Below are 20,577 nucleotides of genomic sequence, written 5' to 3' on the forward strand. Positions count from 1 at the left end.
GCTCAAAGAATTCAGCAATATGCTTCATGTTAGCGCAACAGTATCCTTATAACTGTAATATCATTTCTCTCCATCAAAAGTTTGAATACTTTTCATGAAAGCCTGTGTGTTAATATTGGCTGAATCTGAACCGAAATCAATAAGAAAAATCTTTAAAATTTTAACACAAGTATCAGGCATATTGTATCAATCCTAGTGAAAATCATGTTTTGATGTTAAACTAAAAAGGAGAAGAAATGTGGAAGTGCTTTACAGTTGCGCAAACGTACACGTACAGTTTTTACAGAAGCCTATAATATGTTTCATTGGAATTGTAAAAAAACTGCCACTAGAAATTGGAATTCTTAAGAGAATATTTCAGAGTTTTAAGCAAAAGATCCTCTTGAAATTCCTTCAGGAGTTTCATTGAAAATTCAAACATATATTAGTTTTTTGATAAGTTCTAAAATTTCTCCTGGAGTTCCTACAGGAAATCTTCGAAGATTTTTTTTTCCAATATTTCCTCAAAAATTTGCGTTAATATTTCTCCAGGAGTTATTTTATAGAATTCCGGCGAGAGTTTCTTCTGGGAGGAGTGTTTTTGTCTTCCGCAAGAGTTTATGCTGGTCTATGCTTTTGTTCTTGGATTTCTCTCAGAGCTTCTGCTGAATTCCATTCAGAACGTTCTTTGGAATTTCTTCAGGATTTCCTACTGCTGTTTGTTCCAAGAATTCTAATTGGGGATTCTTCAGCAATTCATTATGGGAATCCTCTAGGAATTCTAATGATTATATAGACGTCAAAACGTAACATCGTGTAATTTCCACTAGTTTAATCCCAAGAATAGGTATTTTTAGAATTCCTAAAAAATAGGTTCTGTGAACACTGTAATTTTGTGTAACTGTAAAAAACACTTCCTCAATTTTAATTTTGTTTCTTTGGCATTAACTATAGTTTTACATGATTATATCATGTGAGAAGATTGTAGATATATATCCTAAGTCATTAAAATTTCCATTGCAATCAGGTCCTGAACCGATTAAGGGAATATATTTTTCAGTTCAAGTAAAAATTTAATACCGGGAAAAAAATTAAAATTCCGGGAAAAAAACGGGAGAAAACCGGGAATTCAAAATCTGTAATTCACTGGCCACCCTGGAAACAGCAGAAGAACTAACAGGAGCGCGCTAACAATCGGAAAGATGATGTATGTACACTCCCGTTCAAAAGTTTGGGGTCACCCCCTCAAAAACATGTCATTTTTTTAGGCCCATATCTCCGCCAATTTGCGTCCGATTTCAAAACCCTAGGTTTCATTCAAAAGATAGTAAGTCAAACAAACTTTGAACATGATTTAAAAGAAACTTTTTCAAAAAAAATTGTATGTAAACTTAACCCAAAGTTGCCAAATTTTCTAAAAAGTGAATATAAACTTACGGCAGTGTCGCTGGAAGTTGGGTCGACCAAATTTTAAGATGAGAGCGGTAATATGATCAATTTTCTATTAGCTTTCAACTGCTTTTTACAGAACTTAGCTAAAAAATCTAGAAAAAAAGTTATTAAGTAAATTATTTCTTGATGTCATCGACCAAAAGTTTGGGGTCACCCCTCAAAATGCTGTATCGGCCAAAAGTTTGGGGTCACTATCGTAAAACATGGAAAAGTGATTTGTTGATATCTTTGTCATCTTTCATTCAATTTTAATTCTTCTTGGCTTATTTGAAACAAAATGAATGATACTTACTGCATAGACATTGCACCACACATTTTTGTTGAAATTTACATACTAAAACTTAACGTAAAGTTGCCCCATTTTTTGAAGCGTGGTAAAATGTGCTAACTTTACATATCATTTTTATATACAAAAATCGTTAAATACGTTAAGTTGAAGACATCAAACGTAAATTTAGTTAAGTATCTTTGAAATGAGCCAAAAATAATTATAATTGAACTATAGATGACGAAGATATCACCAAATCACTTTTCCATGTTTTACGAAAGTGACCCCAAACTTTTGGCCGATACATCATATTGAGGGATGACCCCAAACTTTTGGTCGATGACATCAAGGATTAATTTACTTAATAACTTTTTTTCTAGATTTTTTAGCTAAGTTCTGTTAAAAGCAGTTGAAAGCTAATAGAAAATGGGTCATGTAACCGCTCTCATCTTAAAATTTGGTCGACCCAACTTCAAGCGACACTGCCGTAAGTTTATATTCATTTTTTAGAAAATTTGGCAACTTTGGGTTAAGTTTACATACAAAATTTTTGAAAAAATTTCTTTCAAATCATGTTCAAAGTTTCTTTGACTTATAATCTTTTGAATGAAACCTAGGGTTTTGAAATCGGACGCAAATTGGCGGAGATATGGGCCTAAAAAAATGACATGTTTTTGAGGGGGTGACCCCAAACTTTTGAACGGGAGTGTATGACGGACGCACTGTGGAGGAGAGCCAGCATGCGAAGAAGCGAAAGAAAAAGGAAGAGAAGAAGGAACAGAAGATGAAAGAAAATCGCCGCCCCCTAGGAAGCGAAAAATTGGGGATGCATTGATAGTCGAGGCGAATGACAAGACGAAGTACACTGCCCTTCTGAGGAGAGTGAAGGAGGACCTGGAGTAAAGGAGTTGGACAAAAACGTGGTGAAGACTAGACGCACTCAAAAAGGAGAGATGCTGTTCGAGCTCAGAGTACAGGGAGCTTATTGCGAAATCCTTGGTCAGCTTGACCACCGTGAGAGCTCTCTGTGGTCGAGGTCACGGGAGGCTATAAATGCACGGCCTACACAAAGACGCAGGCAAGCCAACAATGATGCAGATAACGCAAATTAATTTGAATCATTGCGACACCACACAGCAACTGCTGTGGCAGTCGACAACAGAACTCTGGCGAAGTTGGATGTTAAGCTGTGCAATGTAGGAACAGTCAGAACTTTTCGCAAAGATGGTTAAGAATCCATCATCGACATTACGTTCTATAGTCCATCGTTGATGGATGACATGGACTGGAGAGTGAGTGAGGAGTATTTCCATAGCGACCACCAGGCTATCCTCTACATGATTGGTCAGAGAGCTCCCACGTCCATGCGGAGAACTCTTATGAGCGGATGTGGAAGGCGGAGGACTTTCGACAAAGAGACTTTTATCGAGACACTAACTTCAACGCAGGGGGTTGACGAAAGCGTTAGCAACGACATGTGATGCAGCAATGCCGAGGAAGACGGAACCAAGTAACGGTAGACGTCCAGCATACTGGAGGAATGCGACGCGACGCTTAGTACCTTCCGTGCGACCTGCTTCCCATCTAGAAGGCGAGTTTAAATAGCACGAACTGATGCCGACAGAGAAGAGCGCAAAGTTGCGTTCCGTGAAGCTAGAGCTGCCTTCGAACGAGATACCGTAAAATAGAGTATCTTAGATAATGCGGGTAACTTTGCATGGTATAGTTTATTTTATAACTATGACTCCTTCAATCAGTTAAGAAAAAGGCTAATGTAGATCAAAATTATACATACGAAAGTTCATCTTAAACGTATTTGCGTTGCGTTGCGTTGCGTTGTAACGGAGTAATTCGTAGATTGCATACTGAAAGTTGTCATGCTAAAACTTTAATACTCCTATTCTAATTGCTTATGAAATGCTATTTGGGAAGGAACAGCTATCCAATCAGAGGTTAAAGTAAAAAAAAAAAAACATGAAAACTTCCATTGACGGCCACGCCCATCTTCTTCCTTACGAGGATAGAAAAGGATGTGATGGTATGGCACCTGTATTACAAGAGATCTGCGACTCACCAACACCCCCACACGGAAAAAATCCACTCCCCTCATCATGAATAAAAAATCATTTTCTTATGATGTCTGCCAAGTCATAATATCATAGTTATGATTTATAATATCTAGAATGAGTTGACCAGAATTATGAATAGATAAAAACATTGTCATAAATTATATTCATGGTCGCTTCCTCGCGTTACACTTTGTAGCGGTCAGAAGAACTTGTATATATTTTGTAAAATAGTCTGTAAATATTTAAGTAAGATAGATTGTAAGGGAATACAATCTATCTCAGTTGGTTCAAATTTGTAAATGTCCCTTAACCCGTTAACGCCCAAGGTGTCTCACAATTTAAATCTTCAAATTAATTTGTTATCAAAGGTCAAGTTCCAATAAAATAAGCATGATTTGACGATAAAAATGGAAGTCTATGGTGTAGTTCCAAAAAATTTCTTCATTGTAGGTCCTCAATATCTGATAATTTTCTCGAGTTCTATTTCAGCACAACTTCTACGCTATCATTATATTCTGATCCGTATAGATACAATACAGCTCTAAACAAGTCAGAGAGATGATAACCACTCCAGAAGAATAGAAAAAAGGATTTATAAATTGGGGCAGAAATATAACCCGATAAACGCCTAAAGGTATGCAATGCATGGTTCTTGTAATTTCATGTAATTTCGGCTGCAGTGTTCAACATTTCTCATTTTTTTTAACAAATCAAATAAAGAGAGCGCACTATGTGTAGCATAACCAAACGTTAAAATATGGTAGAAGTTAGATTTTACACAGATAATGATTTTAATAGAATTAAGTTGAGATGAGTAATTGAGTTTTTCCTTCAGCACCCCACAAACTCTTTTTACGTACTCAGTATACGTAAACTTTTCAGAAAATTTGCATATTTAAAAAAATCGTGTTAAGTAGATACTGTTCCTTTTAATTTATATCCTTCGACAGATACGTATTTCGACCTCAACTATAAGGTCGTCTTCGGTGTCTCGTACTTACAAGTATTCCACTAACACGCCCTGGTTCATCACCATTCCATGTTTTGATATAAAATTTCAACCAGATATACTCTACACGGCTTCTCCACTTATGTCTTATATTCGTGAACTATATGTGGCTTTTATGGTGTTATTCTGGGCACTATCAAAGTTACATCGAAAAGATAATGTGTCTTTCGGCTACATGAAAAATGATAAACCACCCAAAAATTGAATTTTATTCGTTCTACCAATTGCAACTTAGAATTTCGTACAAAAGTCTGGAAAACATAACGCTGGGGGACGAAAATTCCCGGTAGAAATCCCGAAGGAATCCCGGGAGGATTTACTGAAGGAATTCTGAGAGGCATACCTGGTAAAATTCTGAAGAAATCTCAGCTGAAAATTTAGTAGGAATCCCTGAAACAACCACAGAAGAAATCCCGAGAGGAATTGCTGAATAAATCCCGAGCGAGGATCTCGGCTCGTAGAAAGAATTCCATTAGGATTCTCTGATGGAACCCTAAGAGAGATCATGTCAGGAATGCCGGCCAGAAACTGAGCAGGCATTCCTGCAAGAACCATAGAAAATGCCTCTATGTTCTAGGATTGCCTGAAAAAATCTCGGAAGAAATACATATTTTTTCACATTTTTTTTCGGGAGGTATCCCTTAAGGAATTACAGCAGGAATCCTGGAAGGAATCTTTAAAGGAATTCCAGCATAAATCCCCGAAGGAATGTAGAAAAGAATGATTACAAGAATTCTTTCAGGATTTTCCAAAGCAACCCCTGCAAAAATCCCTGAAGAGAACTCCGGAACAATCCGTACAGCAATCTCGGAAGCAATATCTGAAGGAATCTCGCAAATAAACATGAGATGATTCTCGAAAGAAATGCCTGAAGAAATCCTGGTAAGAATTTCTGAAGGTATCTCGAAAAAAGAAGTTCAGCTCATCTAATCACATCTCAATTCTTCACCCTCTCTAGCCTCTACCTTACTGTCTTCTTTGCCCTCTATTCCAACCCTCTATCCTACGCTCTGCCCTATCCTTTACCGTACCCTCTAGTCTATACTGTGCTTAATCGTACCGTCTACCCTACTCTCTACTCAACATTTTTCCTACCCTCAACCCTACTCTCTATCCTACCCTCTTCCCTACCGTCCACCCTATCCTCCACCCTAACCTTCTACTTCACTCCCTCTACTCCATCCTTCACCCAAACCCTCTACCCGACCATCTGTTCCACCGTTTATCCTACCCGCTACCGTACCATCTAGCATGACCCTTAACCCTTTTTCTCATAAAACCCGATCGATAGATACCCATATTACATGGTATTATATCTCAAACTACCATTCCGTGGTCGCCATCTTGGATATGGTCCGCCATTTTGAATTTAGAAATAGGGTCAAATGTCAATTTTTGACTTGTATTCATAAATCCCGATCGATAGATACCCATATTGCATGGTATCATAGCTCAAATTACCATTCCGTGACCGCCATCTTGGATATGGTCCGCTATCTTGGATTTCAAAATGGCGTCGGATATCGGTTCTTGACTTCTACTCATGAAGCCCGATCGATAGATACCTTGCATGGTATCATAGCTTAAACTCTCATTCTGTGGCCGCCATCTTGGATATGGGCCGCCATCTTGGATTTCAAAATGGCGTTTAATATCGATTTTTGACTTCTACTCATCATGCCCCATCGATAGATACCCATATTGCATGGTATCATAGCTCAAACTACCATTCCATGGCCGCCATTTTGGGTATGGGCCGCCATCTTGGATTTCAAAATGGCGTCGGATATTCATTTTTGAGTTCTACTAGTGAAGCCTGATCGATAAATACCCATATTGCATAGTATCCGAAGCAGCATTGCCGTTAAAAAGCATATATTCTGGAGTTTTTTACCGCCATCTTGGAACCTAAGCCGCCATCTTGAATTTCAATACCCCTACTACCACCTCCACATCCTAAGGACTGTGTATACCAAATTTGATTAAAATTTCTTGGCGCATTTCAGAGTTATGCCTATGTTCCGGCATACATATATACATACGTAAATACATATAAACATACAAATAGACAAACATTCAAACATATAAACATACAAGCACATAAACATACAATCATACATACATCGACTTTTGTATGTATTGATTAACAACCCTGCCGAAGAAGTGAACTATAATTTATTAACCATTGTCAAGATTCCAGGGAAACATTTTTTTTTCGCATTGGAAATGAAGCTCATAGATCGTGACAATATGCAATCTTTGCAGCATCGTTTACGCCACCTAGTGAACCAGTCACAAACTATATTATCCACTATGAGCAAGGTATGGGTGTGGAGAACATCTTCTCTGAAGAAAGTATTCTAAAATTTTGCATAATTCTGGAGATATTCACATCAAAAGGGCTGTCCTATTTATAGGACGCTGGGCGTTCGGGGCATCTGTCCTATAAATAGGACGCTGGGCGGATATGGGTTAACGTAGGCAAACGAAAAAGGCATAACGAACGCTTCCCGAGGTCGAGGCCATTTGTTTTCTGGATAAGGTGGGAAAGTAAAAGTAGCACGACTATCGGTCAAGTTATCCACGTATCGATGTAGTCACGATTGAACACGAAGGGTTTTTGCAAGGGTTTTTGGAAATGACATACTTACGGGTATATCCGAGATCATTCACTTTCCCTTATCTGAGGCTACAAAGACTCGATCATTTCGTCCGTGTTAGATCAGAGTAGGAAGTGTCCGCGTTTGCTTGTTAGTTTTTCGTGTGATGTGAGATATAGTTAGATAGCTTAATTTCTGTGTTTCGTTCCATAGGTAGGGCAAAGCGTGCGTAGATAACTGTGTACGATTGTAGAAATATTAGAAGCCCAAGAAAAGGTAAGCAATTGTGCTCGTAAGATGCTATTGGTGCCAGTGCATAAGCTCTTTGTCCCGCCAGTACGGGCATTCATCTTCAATCCACAGATTTGCGTACCCAAACGTGACCGCTTCTCCCCAATGGACGAAAAATATCCGACGTCCGTGAACCAGCCAGAAGCGGACGGATCCGTCACCAAATCGGTCCAAGAAGGCTCGGGGACCTTCAGGTGGACGAAGTCCACCAGCTGGTGCGCCAACTGACCAGCAGGGCATCAACCAATTGCCAGAAACCGCCATCGTATAGCTACAGTCAACCGCTATTGCGATCACGCGGTGACGAGCCGATCAACGACAGCGCCTTCAATCAACCAAGCCGCCGGTGAGTCAACGACCCGGCCTCCAGGTCATCGACTGCTGAGGTTGAGTAAGCAGAATGATCGGTGAGTACACCAATTTCTTTTATTTGTGGAGTGCGGCATCCGCTGAGGACGCCGTGGAGGATTTATGTGCCAGTCAAAGACTGATGAGACGAAGTGCCATTAGAGCCAATCGACCCTTTCTGAACATCGGAATTCCTTCCGATAGCTTCTTAGGAGCCACCGTCTTCGATTCCGTGAAAATGCGTGCGTGAGCCCGTCTTTTAAGGTGCCATTAGACTGTTTGTCATTCTGCCAAATATTTGCCGTTGAAGTCCGACATTCATCCAAGGTTGCTATGATTCACGCTGTGTTGATCATTTGTTGGACTTGTTTAGCCAAATATTTGTCACGTCTACGCCAAGTATTTGTCACGAACTTGCTCGAAGTTACTGCATCCCGCTCTTACCCGTTTGATGATAAATGGGTAAGAGCAAGATGCAGCAACTTCGAGTAAGTTCAACCTACGTCGTTGAACAGGACTATAGTTGAAGCTGAGCCTCCGATAAGAGACGTTACGCGCCTAGAACAAGTGGAACACTGAGCACGAATAGGAAGATAGAGAGGGAGGGGCCAAATAGGGAACGAACACAAACACAAATGCCATGAAGTAGATTTGAATTCGACAAATATGTATGTTATCCTAGATAATAAGTGAATATATTCGTATCCGTTTCGTTGAAACTCGAATAAATGTGTCATAAGTTTCCATCTTAGAGGTTTGATTGTTAAATGGTACTTTCACCTCACTGCGCGTTTAACTTCGTGTCCCGTCCTCCACATGTCGAGTTTGATTGGGTTGTGTTATGAGTCTCTTCCAGCTCAGTGAGATTTCTGGCGGCGAGCAGAGAGAGTCTTCCAGTGATGAGCACTGCTCTTTAGTGAGTTCGTAGGGGTTCAGGTGAGATCTCTCACCGCTTCTCTGAGTGTCGTCGTGATTGTGCTGTTATGTTGTGGTAATATTGATAACCGGTTTGGCCATTTTCAATCGTAGCCAGGTGGATCGATCCATAAATCCTTTCCAGGAAATTAAATGGACTCGCCCTTAGGGAGTCTCATCCGGGCAATAAAAAATTGGGCGCGTGGTCTTCCTAGTGGAGTGGCGCAAAGGCAACGTGTTTTTGAATACGGATCGCTCAGCACGGCTACAGAGTTTCCGGGATTTCGGACAGCTATCACCCTCACTTGTCTCCAATCATCCGGAACAATCGTTGTCCAGGAACTGATTGAACTAGTTCAACAAGCGCCTTTTAGTGACGTCAAGGAGATGTTTAAGCATGTTGAACTTGATTCGATCCATTCCTGAAGCGGAATTTTACATGAAAGAAGAGCAAGTGAGAATCCAATTATTGAAAACGGCCTATCCATGTCGTCCTTATCTTCAGAAACATCACGAATTATTCGCTCCACGGGTACGGAATTTCTACAAACTTTTTTTGCGAACTTGAGAATCTACCGAGGAGAGCTTTCTCGACCCACGTTAACCGACGACGCGTTACGCATTCATCTTCCGACGTTCCAAAGAGTTCTTATCGAAGTCTCGCGCGACAAACCCTCGACGAACTGATGACGCCAGTAATCGCTTTTCTTCGCCTTGACCAAGTTCTTAAACTTACTATAACTACGGTTGTCTTACTAACATTGCTTCCCTTCCTCGATGACTGTAAGGACGTTGCCAGGCGCCTTAATACTTAAGTCGGGAGCTCTAAAATCGTGCACATTGAGAATGGTTAGTTAGTTCCAAGCCTAATTCATTGGTTCTTTGGGCATTTCGATCCATTACGGAATAGCAACTACGACTATGCCCGCTCATGCTCATAGTATAAGTAAATTCAAAGACCAGCTGGTTAATAACGCTCCTGCAAAATAGAAAAAATAACATAAATACACAAACTTGTCGAAGTCTTGTGAATCGAAGCATTCCTGCAGTAGTGATTGCATTGCTACCAAATCCAGAAAAGGAAAATAAAACCTTCCGCGAGATGGTATGCAAATTGGATATCTATCATAACACACGTGATGGTAATCTGTTCCGGGAGGGTATCCCACATCCGCTTTGCATCCCTGTTTTGAAGCTCTTCGCCATTCTCCTGAGTCCCGACGATCCTCCTGGGACGGCCACGGCGATATCGTTGTCGTGGCCGTTTTCGAATGGGATTTTTACCGTATATGTCGCATCGTTATCGTCATTACACGGCCCCATCGCGAACGAAAGCTGATATCTTGTGCTTTTCTGCCTCTTGAGAAAAGAATGTGACGAGAAGGCTCGGGCCGTACGTAGGTTGGGCGGGGGGAAATGCGACAGTCGGGATCGGGACGGGATGACGAACGGACGGACGGACGAGCAGGAAAAACAGCCCAGATTACCGATTAGGAAGACCGGATCCTGAACCTGACGCATGCAAACAACGAACGGGAAAACGATGTGTGCGGTTGGTTGGATGGTTTGGTGGTGGAGACGCGGGGAAAGGGAATGTCTTGGAAGGATTTTCCCATTTTTTCCCAGTTTCTGCTACTGGTTTGTCGACCGCACCGATATGGGACACATAACGAATTTTTATGCAAATTTGTTCTCTCATTTGCGGAGCGAACCAATACACAGTGGTTCGAAAGCAGAATTTTCACGGAAACGTCATTGTCACATGTATTAACGATTAACGGTTTTCCTCACTCGGCCGCAACGACCCGGTTGGGATCGGACAAAACACCGTTGTGCAGTACTTTGCACTAAAATGCCCTGTTCTATGCTTCAATGAGGCCGATTATTTCGTAAGGGGCCCCCTTGCGCCTGAGGGCTTCCCACATGTTTTCGTGATTGAGACGGTCGAAAGCCTTTTCGTACTCAAAGAACACCAGGAAGAGAGACTCTTGGATTGATTTGCTCCAGGATGGTACGGAGCGTGACAACATGGTCCGCACAGAATCGTACGGCACGGAATCCTGCTTGCTGGCGTCGGAGAGTTGTGTCAATCTTCTCCTGTATCCGGTTAACGATCACTTTGCTAAGTACTTTAAAAACGATGCACAGTAACATGATACCCCGCCAATTATCGCGTAGAGTCAGGTTACCTTTTTTGGGCACCTTTTCTAGGACGCCTTGCATTCAGTCGACAGGAAATGTCCATATGTTGCAGGGTAATTGATGCAGAATAGTTGATGAAGTGAGTTTCTTGTCTGATATGCGATCTACCCTCAGGCCCTATTCGATTTCATGCTACGGTTGGCTCTTTCTATCTCCTGCAATGATGGAGCTTGGGTGTTGACACGGGTAAAGTGTCAAACCCTTGGCGGATCATGCTGAGGTGTTGGTGTCGTGGCCGACACTTCGAAAAGATTCTGCAAAGAGCTCGAACCAGCGTTGCAGCTGATTAGCCGGGTCGGTCAATAGCTGTCCAGAGGGTCTTTCACGGGCATCGTAGCATTCATCATAGTCCCACTAAGGTGACGTGAGACATTGTAGAGGAGACGGATTTCGATAGGATTTGCGGCTTTCTCGTCTTTGTCCGCTGGGGAGTCCGTCCACGCTCTTATGTCCCGTCTACATGAGCGTTTCACTTCCTTCTCGAGTGCCGAATAGCGCTGACGGGCTACGGCTTTGGCTCCTTGTGTTTTCGCTCGCTCTATCGGGGCTTTGGAGTTCCTGCGCTCCTCTATCTTCCTCCAGGTATCATCTGTAATTCACTGCTTTCTTCGGGTGCGTAGCTCACCCAAATTATTCGCGCCGGTGGCGATGAAGGCGTTCTTGATGGCGCTCCATTGATCTTTGACGCTTCCACCTTCTGGAATATTCGCAGCACGGTTCTCCAGCACCTCGAAGAAGGACCTTTTCACCGCAGCGCCTTTCAGTCGGCATGTGTTGAACAGACGCCCGATTTTACAGATTTTTGAAAAAATCATCTGGCATCCCTGCCGATGAGTTCGTAATCTTTCATTTTCGGTTTCTGTAACGGCTTTTGGGTTTTGAGAACAGGAGGTTGTTGGTATAAGGTCCCCTATCTACCGTGGATGTCAACACAGACGCTGTTTGATCCGCACCTCCTTAGTGGACAGACGCTCGGGACGTATCTCCTCAATCTAGCTGGAGTCAGAAGGACAACAGTGCCCAGACCGCTCTACCAAGCACACTACTCTTAGCTGGCGGTCTTTGTCATATATTGACCCGTGGAAGCATGAGGTAGAAACTTGTGAGTACTAGAACTATGTTGGACGCCCCAAGTTGTCGACTCACCATTTTGCAGCTCAAACGACTCACTGCACTCATTTTTGATAAATTGATAATCCTAGCTTTTCCGGCCTATCAGAACCACTGTGCATACAAGCTAGGGACAAACCCGGCCCGGCAAGCTTTGCTCTGGTATGCACATATTGGCTTCACTAAACGACCGACGAACGGACGAACAAATAGCTGCAAGAATATCTGTGAATCGATCGTTACGGTGATGAGAGGTACTTGGGGATGGCAGGAATAACAGGAAAAAAAACTGATCAAATCCTGTGTTTAGCTTCCAGCAGCCCTCAGCCAACCGACAGACAGGGAGCCGGGACGGCACGGGACAGCACAGATATTAACGGTCGATGGGAACATTTGGATTAAATTGAAACTGTCGATAGTTGGCAGATGGTGCCTGATGGCAGGGAGGCAGCCTGTGTGTCGGTATTCGGTAAATATTAGTTCGTTGTTGCCAGAGAGAGGAAAAAACATCGGTGGTGAAATTGTTGAAACAGTACAAAATCAATTCATGCTTTTTACTCCGGTCTCTCTCTCTAATCCAAAAACATAAACATCAACCCACTGATAAACTGATGTTTGCTCACAATCGATGTGTGGGGGGTAGTTATTGGCACTAAACAAGCAGCAGGGTATTACCTGGTCCGCCGGTGTTGAACGGATTGCATCGATAATGTATTATTGTCTGTAGAATTAACACCAGAATTCAACGATATCATTTGCCACGCCATTTGTTATGCTGTCATAGAACGAACAGTGCTGCTTTTGTGGTTAATAATGGCATTGCAGTGCAATGTGTGGCCTGTATTCCGGTAAGACATAAGTGTTTTAATTTCAATTCCGAAAATTTCATACATGGAATTTCTGAACAGTTTTCTGTAACAATTTTGAATAATCAAGTTTGTAGAATGGTGTTAGTATGTCCACGTAAATATGTCAGTAACAGCTATCTCCAGACAGATATATTTTCTTGCTGTTTATATGGAACAAAATGACATGACAGAATTGTTGAGATTGAGAAGTGTGGTTAAGCAAGAATGGCGCCCGCTACGTCAGATTTAGAGATGGGAAATGGGAAGCAATCAGTGAAGTACTAGATTGAAAGTAGTGAGCTGGATTTTTGTATGGTGAGATGATAAATTCTCCATTTCTGCAATGAAATGGTGCAAACAGCGGGGGTATTATGATTCTTTGTCTAATTTGATGCTGTTTGAGCGAAACTTTGAGCAACAGTGTTGTTGTTTTCTCCATTTCTTGCAACATAAACAACATAGTTATCCAAAGTTTTGCTCAAACAGCATCAAATTAGGCATGAAATCATATAACCCACGCTGTTTGCACTATTTCTTTGCAGAAATGGAGAACTGATCATCTCACCATACAAAAATCCAGCTCACTACTTTCAATCTAGTACTTCACTGATTGCTTCCTATTGATTCAATTTTGAGAGTGAACCGCTACCGATTCACTCTCAAAAAAGAGTCGACCGATTCAGCAACTCTTTTCCGTAACTTGATGAAAAATGCAATTTTTCGATGTTAGCCGACTCTTTTTTTTTATATGTACAGTTTTCTAGGAAATCAGCTTGCAAGGTATGGACGTTGACTAAGCCGTCGACGCAATAAATACAGCATACACAGATTTTTGTTTCTTCAACTAAAGAGTCGAATCACTAGCTTGAGCCGGTCATACTATATACGAATGAAAAATGATCGATTGGTAAAGATTGCGATGTTCTGTTTTCAAACATTACTAAAGTACGCTATTTTCGGTACTTGTTTGAACTCTTTTGAAAAGAATCGTGGTTCACTCACTCGGTTTCGCGAATCGATTCTTTAAGTCGACTCGCGAGTGAGTTACTCATGTCTAGTCAGATTGTAAGTCAATGTGGGCAGGGGCGTGGCTGTGAAGATGCAGTCACTTGCCCACGGCTGACTGTTAAGTTCATTGCGACTGCGCAAGTTCATGTCGAACCTGCGCAGACGCAGTGAATGGATGATTGTTAGAACTTCACGTTGGTGCGTGAATAATGCCGTTTGATAGGCGACGGTGTGACTGGTTTCAACAAGATAGAAATTGAAAGACAGCGTATGAGTCACTTAACACTTAAAAACCATTGCGAGCGCTTAGTGCAGATCAAAGCACATCCCGCTTCATTCGACCACTTGACTTGCTTGTTGTATCGGCCATAGTCAATCCACTAAGCACCCCATATTACTCTTCCCTACCCGTTCCGATTCCTACCATGCTGTGTGCTGATCTATGAGCTCGGTAATTAATCAAGATGCTCCGGCAATAATCAGATGAAATTAAATTAGGCATAAATTTTACTTGTTATTCAAGACTAGTTTGTGCTTTGTGCACACCAGCCAACCAACTAGCGATTGGATGGTCGGTTCGTAGAGGTGGGTACGGAATTTTGTAGTGTCGTGTATAGTGTAGCATTGACGGAACTGCGAAGCTGTAGGATGTTTCAGCAGAATGCTTTATTTATCGATGTTCATGTGGCTGGTACAAGCTAAGCAATAATTCGAATCGGTTTCGAGTTCGAAGAGAATTTTGTTTGTAGTCAATTGGTAAGTATGAAAATTCTGAAACTATTTGTGTATTTTGAGTTAAAACATGCTGGAATCTAATTGGTTCAAAAATGACTACCCAACTAACAATCACTCATTTAACAGGCACCATTATGACGAATTAGTTCAGCATAATGTTGAATAACATTTGAATTATTTTCACGTATAACCTATGTTCGGGTTTTGTTCACACAAATTTGGAGAAGTTATAAAGCATCATGTTGTGCATCAACTTATTTTTTTGTTGTTCAAGGCGTTTTACAAATGTACAGGAAAGTTGTTAGCTTTGGCAAAAATGTCTGAAAATAAATAAAATGCAAAAATGTTGAAACTCTCACGAGAGTAATTATTTGCTCTCATGTTGAGAGCACATATTATGAAATACGAATTACATATAAAATTACCTGAATCCGGATTAGAACTCGAGACCTGTCGATTGCTAGTCGCATGCCTTCCTATCTGCGCCATCCTAGAGATGGTGAGATCATTAGCGGAGCCAGCATTTTCTTTTTTCTTACTCACTCTCCTAAACATACACGAGAGAGAGAAAGATAGAAGAGGGGGCAGCTTGCCTCCTTTTTCATCACGCTCTTTCTCGTGTATGTTTAGGAGAGTGAGTAAGAAAAAAGAAAATGCTGGCTCCGCCAATGGGTGAGATGCAGCACCCAGAGCAAAACATAATCTTCCCATTACTCAATAATGATCACTCCTGAACTTGTGTTCAGCAGTGGTGAATTAGCACAGCACGTTGTAATCAACTGAACAACGCTTCATACTTCAACAGCTGTTCAGCCCAAAACACGTGTTTTCCATTCTGATTTCGCTGTCAGTATTTTAATCGCACGGTGAGAAAACTTGTATCGAATCCGGGCAAAAAGTGTTGGTCCTTATTGAAGATATTGTTTCCAGACGTACTAATTGCGATATGAATATGTTTTTATTTTTATTATTAAATATCGATCTTTAAAAATGTATGATAATATGTGTTGGCGTATGGTCTTGGACATGGTGCATTCACAGCATCTGTTCAGGTAATCTACTCATACTTATTTGTGCCATGGAATCTTGATATTATGTTCAATAAATAGTGCATGAGGATGTTTAGGGATACTTGAAATGTGTCGATTTCTGAATGCTGTTTGGTTATCTAGGTGACTGTGCGAACAATATTCAGTAAACACGACTGCACTGAAATGTCAAATGCATCGATCCAAACGTCTCGTACCCGTGGGGTGACGCTTACAGGATCGTTATGGCCAAGACGAGAGGGGTGATGGCTCCTACAGAGCAATCTCCAGAGATGTTGGAGGGGATCATTGGAGGACTTTTTCCGGGTCATGATCCTAGTCCTTGGCCTCCTTTCGTAGGACAGCCGGGGACTGGGGCTGGCGATGAGGAGAGGGTCACCGATGTGGAACTTGCGGGGATAGCTAAGTCCCTTAGCGTAGGTAAGGCCCCAGGTCTGGACGGAGTTCCGAACCTGGCCTTAAAAGTAGCTATTGCAGAGGCTCCCGAGATGTTCAGGTCTGCTATGCAGAAATGCCTGGACGAGGGAGTTTTCCCAGAAGCTTGGAAGAGGCAGAGCCTGGTACTATTGCCAAAGGCGGGGAAACCACCCGGAGACCCGTCGGCATATAGACCAATATGCTTGATTGACACGGCTGGGAAGGTGCTTGAAAAGATCATCCTCAATAGAATGTTGAGGTTCACCGAGGGCGAAAATGGTCTTTCGAGTAACCAGTACGGCTTCCGGAAGGGGAGGTCTACCGTAGACGCTATCTTGTCGGTTACAAAAACCGCCGAGAAAGCACTCGAGCCAAAGAGGAGGGGAATTCGCTTTTGCGCGGTAGTGACTCTGGATGTAAGGAATGCGTTCAATAGCGCCAGCTGGTCTGCTATTGCCGATGCGCTCTTGCGTCTGGGGATACCGGAGTACCTGTACAAGATTCTCGGAAGTTACTTTCAGAATCGTGTATTAGTCTACGACACGGAGGTGGGTCGGAAGTGCTTTCACATAACCTCAGGAGTCCCGCAAGGTTCCATCCTGGGTCCGGTGTTATGGAATGCCATGTACGACGAGGTGTTGAGGTTAGAGTATCCAGTGGAAGTGGTGATTGTCGGATTTTCCGACGACATTACGCTCGAAGTCTACGGTGAAACGATAGAGGAGGTAAAGTTAACTACCAACCACTCGATCAAGGTTGTGGAGGCGTGGATGCGGTCCAGGAAACTGGAGCTGGCTCACCACAAGACAGAGGTGACGGTTGTTAACAACCTGAATTCGGAGCAGCAGACGGAGATCAGTGTAGGAGAGTGTACTATACTGTCAAAGCGCTCCGTCAAACACTTGGGCGTGATGATCGACGATAAGCTTACCTTCGGTAGCCACGTCGATTATGCCTGTAAAAGAGCCTCCACAGCTATTGCGGCACTGTCCCGGATGATGTCCAATAGCTCTGTGGTGTACGCCAGTAAGCGCAAGCTTCTGGCTAGTGTTGCTACGTCCATAATTAGGTATGGCGGCCCGGCGTGGGGCACCGCGCTAAGCACTAAATGCTACCGACGGAAGCTGGAAAGTTCTTACAGGCTTATGTGCCTGAGGTGCGAGCGCGTACCGTACCGTGTCACACGACGCTCTCTGCGTCATTACTGGTATGGTGCCTATCAGTATTCTTATCAGTGAGGACATGGAGTGCTTCGAAATGCGCGGCACAAGAGGCATACGCAGGACTGCCAGGATGGCCTCTATGGTCAAATGGCAGCGCGGGTGGGACAGTTCCACCAAAGGAAGGTGGACCCATAGGTTGATACCGAGGGTAGATAGTTGGATTAATAGGCGCCATGGGGAAGTTACATTCCACCTGACACAGGTCCTTACAGGTCATGGTTGCTTCCGACAGTATCTACACCGTTTCGGGCATGCGGATTCTCCCGAATGCCCAGTGTGCAATGGTTTAGAGGAAACGGCGGAACACGTTTTGTTCGTGTGCACGCGTTTTCGCACAATGCGTGACCGCATGCTTGCCACATGCGGAGAGGACACAACTCCGGACAACTTGGTCCAGAGGATGTGTAGGGATGAGTTTGGCTGGAACGCCGTTTCAACGGCTATTACCCACATCGTCTGGGAGCTACAGAGGAGGTGGCGCGTGGACTCGGAGAATGGCTAGTCCAGATGCAGTACAAGAGTTGGTCCAGGGGTTCGGAGTCGGCTTCGTAGGTCATACCGGTGCCCTGCGGTCGAGATCGACCCTTACAGCGATTAAGTGGCCGCGGAGAGGAAGTCCCGGTAGCGGTGCTGTCGTGGAGTCGGTCTACTGGGTTGGATCCAAGCCCGCGGTTGGAAAGGAGTCCCCGGCAAGGGTCGGGGCAGGTGGAGACCCTGCCGTCAGCAACCTACGGATGCATCTGATAGGGCCTGAAGGGTAGTGATACCCTTCCTTTGCGGGCAGGTCAGATCGGGTTGCATGTGGGCATCAGTTCTTGATGTCCGCTCAGCTGTAGGGCGCGGGCGGGGTTGACTCTGCCCGCCTTCCGAGGACAAAGGGAGTGGCGAGGACCACTCGGGAAACTGGCTAAGCGCCAGCATGCTACCGTGATGGACTCTCCAAAGCGAGTCATCGATGTTCGTTGCTGCAGGCTACGCAGCTAACCTTGTGGGTGCGATGTGCACTAGCCCCTCTCTGAAGCAATTACCTTCTTGGTGGTTCCGGAGAGACGTAGGGTTTGGCGACCATAGGAATGGTTTAGTGGGTACGAGGAGAGAGTAGTCCTGGATTTTACTTTTGTTGTAGAAGACGGCCTGTCAGACCTACACTACCCTTACCTTCTGTTAGGGTGTCTGTTGAGCAGATTATCCCCATATGGTTTGGAAGGAAAAAAAAAAAACGTCTCGTACAATTTAACTGCTGCGGAAGATAAAAAATATTACATCTCTTGGCACTCAATGTTAAACTACATAATTCTATTCTGTTTTATTTTATGTGATTCGTTTAAAATATTGGTTCTTTAATAACTTGGTTGTCTCAACAGTTTTAGCCATGATTTATCCCATAGTCCGAACAAAGTTTCTAGTCAAACTATGACAGGCTGAAGGCGTTTATTTGACAAGTGAAAAGCACATTGTTCAGGAGCATATGCTTATCGATACATCAGCTTAATAAGATGCAGACAAATGTTTTGTTAAACTCTTTTGTTAAGGAATCAATGTTTGTCGAATAAATTTCTTGTTAAACTTTTGAAAAGTGTTTAAATTTATCATTGTTGATACCGATGAGGAAAGTCGAACATTGACTACTTTCTCAATTGAAAAATCATTTAAACAGTAATGTGTAAAGCATAATTTTTGTTCAGCTATCATTACCATTATTAAGAAACAATTCAGCAAGCTTGCTTGTTTGTGACTTGGAATTGTTAGTTGGGTAAAACATAGCGGAAAAGTGCTTCAAATAGAATCCCAGCCGAGGTAGTTCCACTTCCCTACATACTGAAGAGTATATTTTTGCTGAAGTTTAAGGATAGCTTTCGATCTACTTTGCCGAAAATTAAATTCTTTTCTGTGGTCTGATTCTCTAGAAACAGAGGATCAGAGTTTTAAGACTTATTAGCGCCACCTAGCGGATAAATTCGGGCTCAACTAGCTCATCATGCGATAGTTCTTGGTGTTGCAATAATTTTTGCTGAAGACTCAAATACTCTATGCAGTCTGATTGTTGAGATACTGATGTTTAGATTTTCTAAGATTTACTTACTTTCAACCCTGAGCACCCATTGTGATGCAGAGAGCTGAATTGAAAGATTTCTATTCTGGGCGATTGCCCGCCATCGCTTTGATCTGTTCATTTATTTAGTTAGCATCAAATTCATCGTGCTCTCTGAGCTCCACGCCATCTTGTACCAACCGGATGGTTAGTAAACACCAACTTTGCAGGGTTGTTGTCCGGCATTCTTGCAACATGCCCTGCCCACCGTATCCGTCCAGCTTTAGCCACTTTCAGGTTGTTGGGTTCACCGTAGAGTGCAGCGAGCTCGTGGTTCTTCCTTCGCCGCCACACACCGTTATCCTGAACACCGCCAAAGATCGTCCTTAGCACGCGTCGCTCGAAAACTCCGAGTGCTTGCAGGTCCTCCTCGAGCATCGTCCATGTCTCGTGTTCGTAGAGAACCACCGGTCTTATTAACGTCTTGTACATGGTACATTTGGTGCGGGGGTGAATCTTTTTTGACCGCAGTTTCTTCTGGAGTCCATAGTAGGCACGACTTCCACTGATAATGCGCCTTCGTATTTCACGGCTCACGTTATTGTCAGCCGTTAGCAAGGAGCCGAGGTAGACGAATTCTTCTACCACCTCGAAAGTATCCCCGTCTATCGTAACATTGCTGCCAAGGCTTGTCCTGTCTCGCTCAGTCCCACCTACCAGCATGTACTTTGTCTTAGCCGCATTCACCACCAGTCCGACCTTTGCTGCTTCACGTTTCAGGCGGGTGTACTGTTCTGCCACCGTTCCAAATGTCCTAGCAATAATATCCATGTCATCCGCAAAACATACAAATTGGCTGGATTTCGTGAAAATCGTACTCCGACTGTTGAGCCCGGCTCGTCGCATAACACCTTCCAGAACGATGTTGAATTGTAGTCAGGAAAGTCCATCACCTTGTCGTAGCCCCCGTCGAGATTCGAATGAACTGGATAGTTCACCCGAACTCCTTACGCTGTTCTGCA

The sequence above is a fragment of the Aedes albopictus genome, chromosome 3 (genome assembly GCF_035046485.1).
Source record: "Aedes albopictus strain Foshan chromosome 3, AalbF5, whole genome shotgun sequence".
Lineage (NCBI taxonomy): Eukaryota > Metazoa > Arthropoda > Insecta > Diptera > Culicidae > Aedes > Aedes albopictus.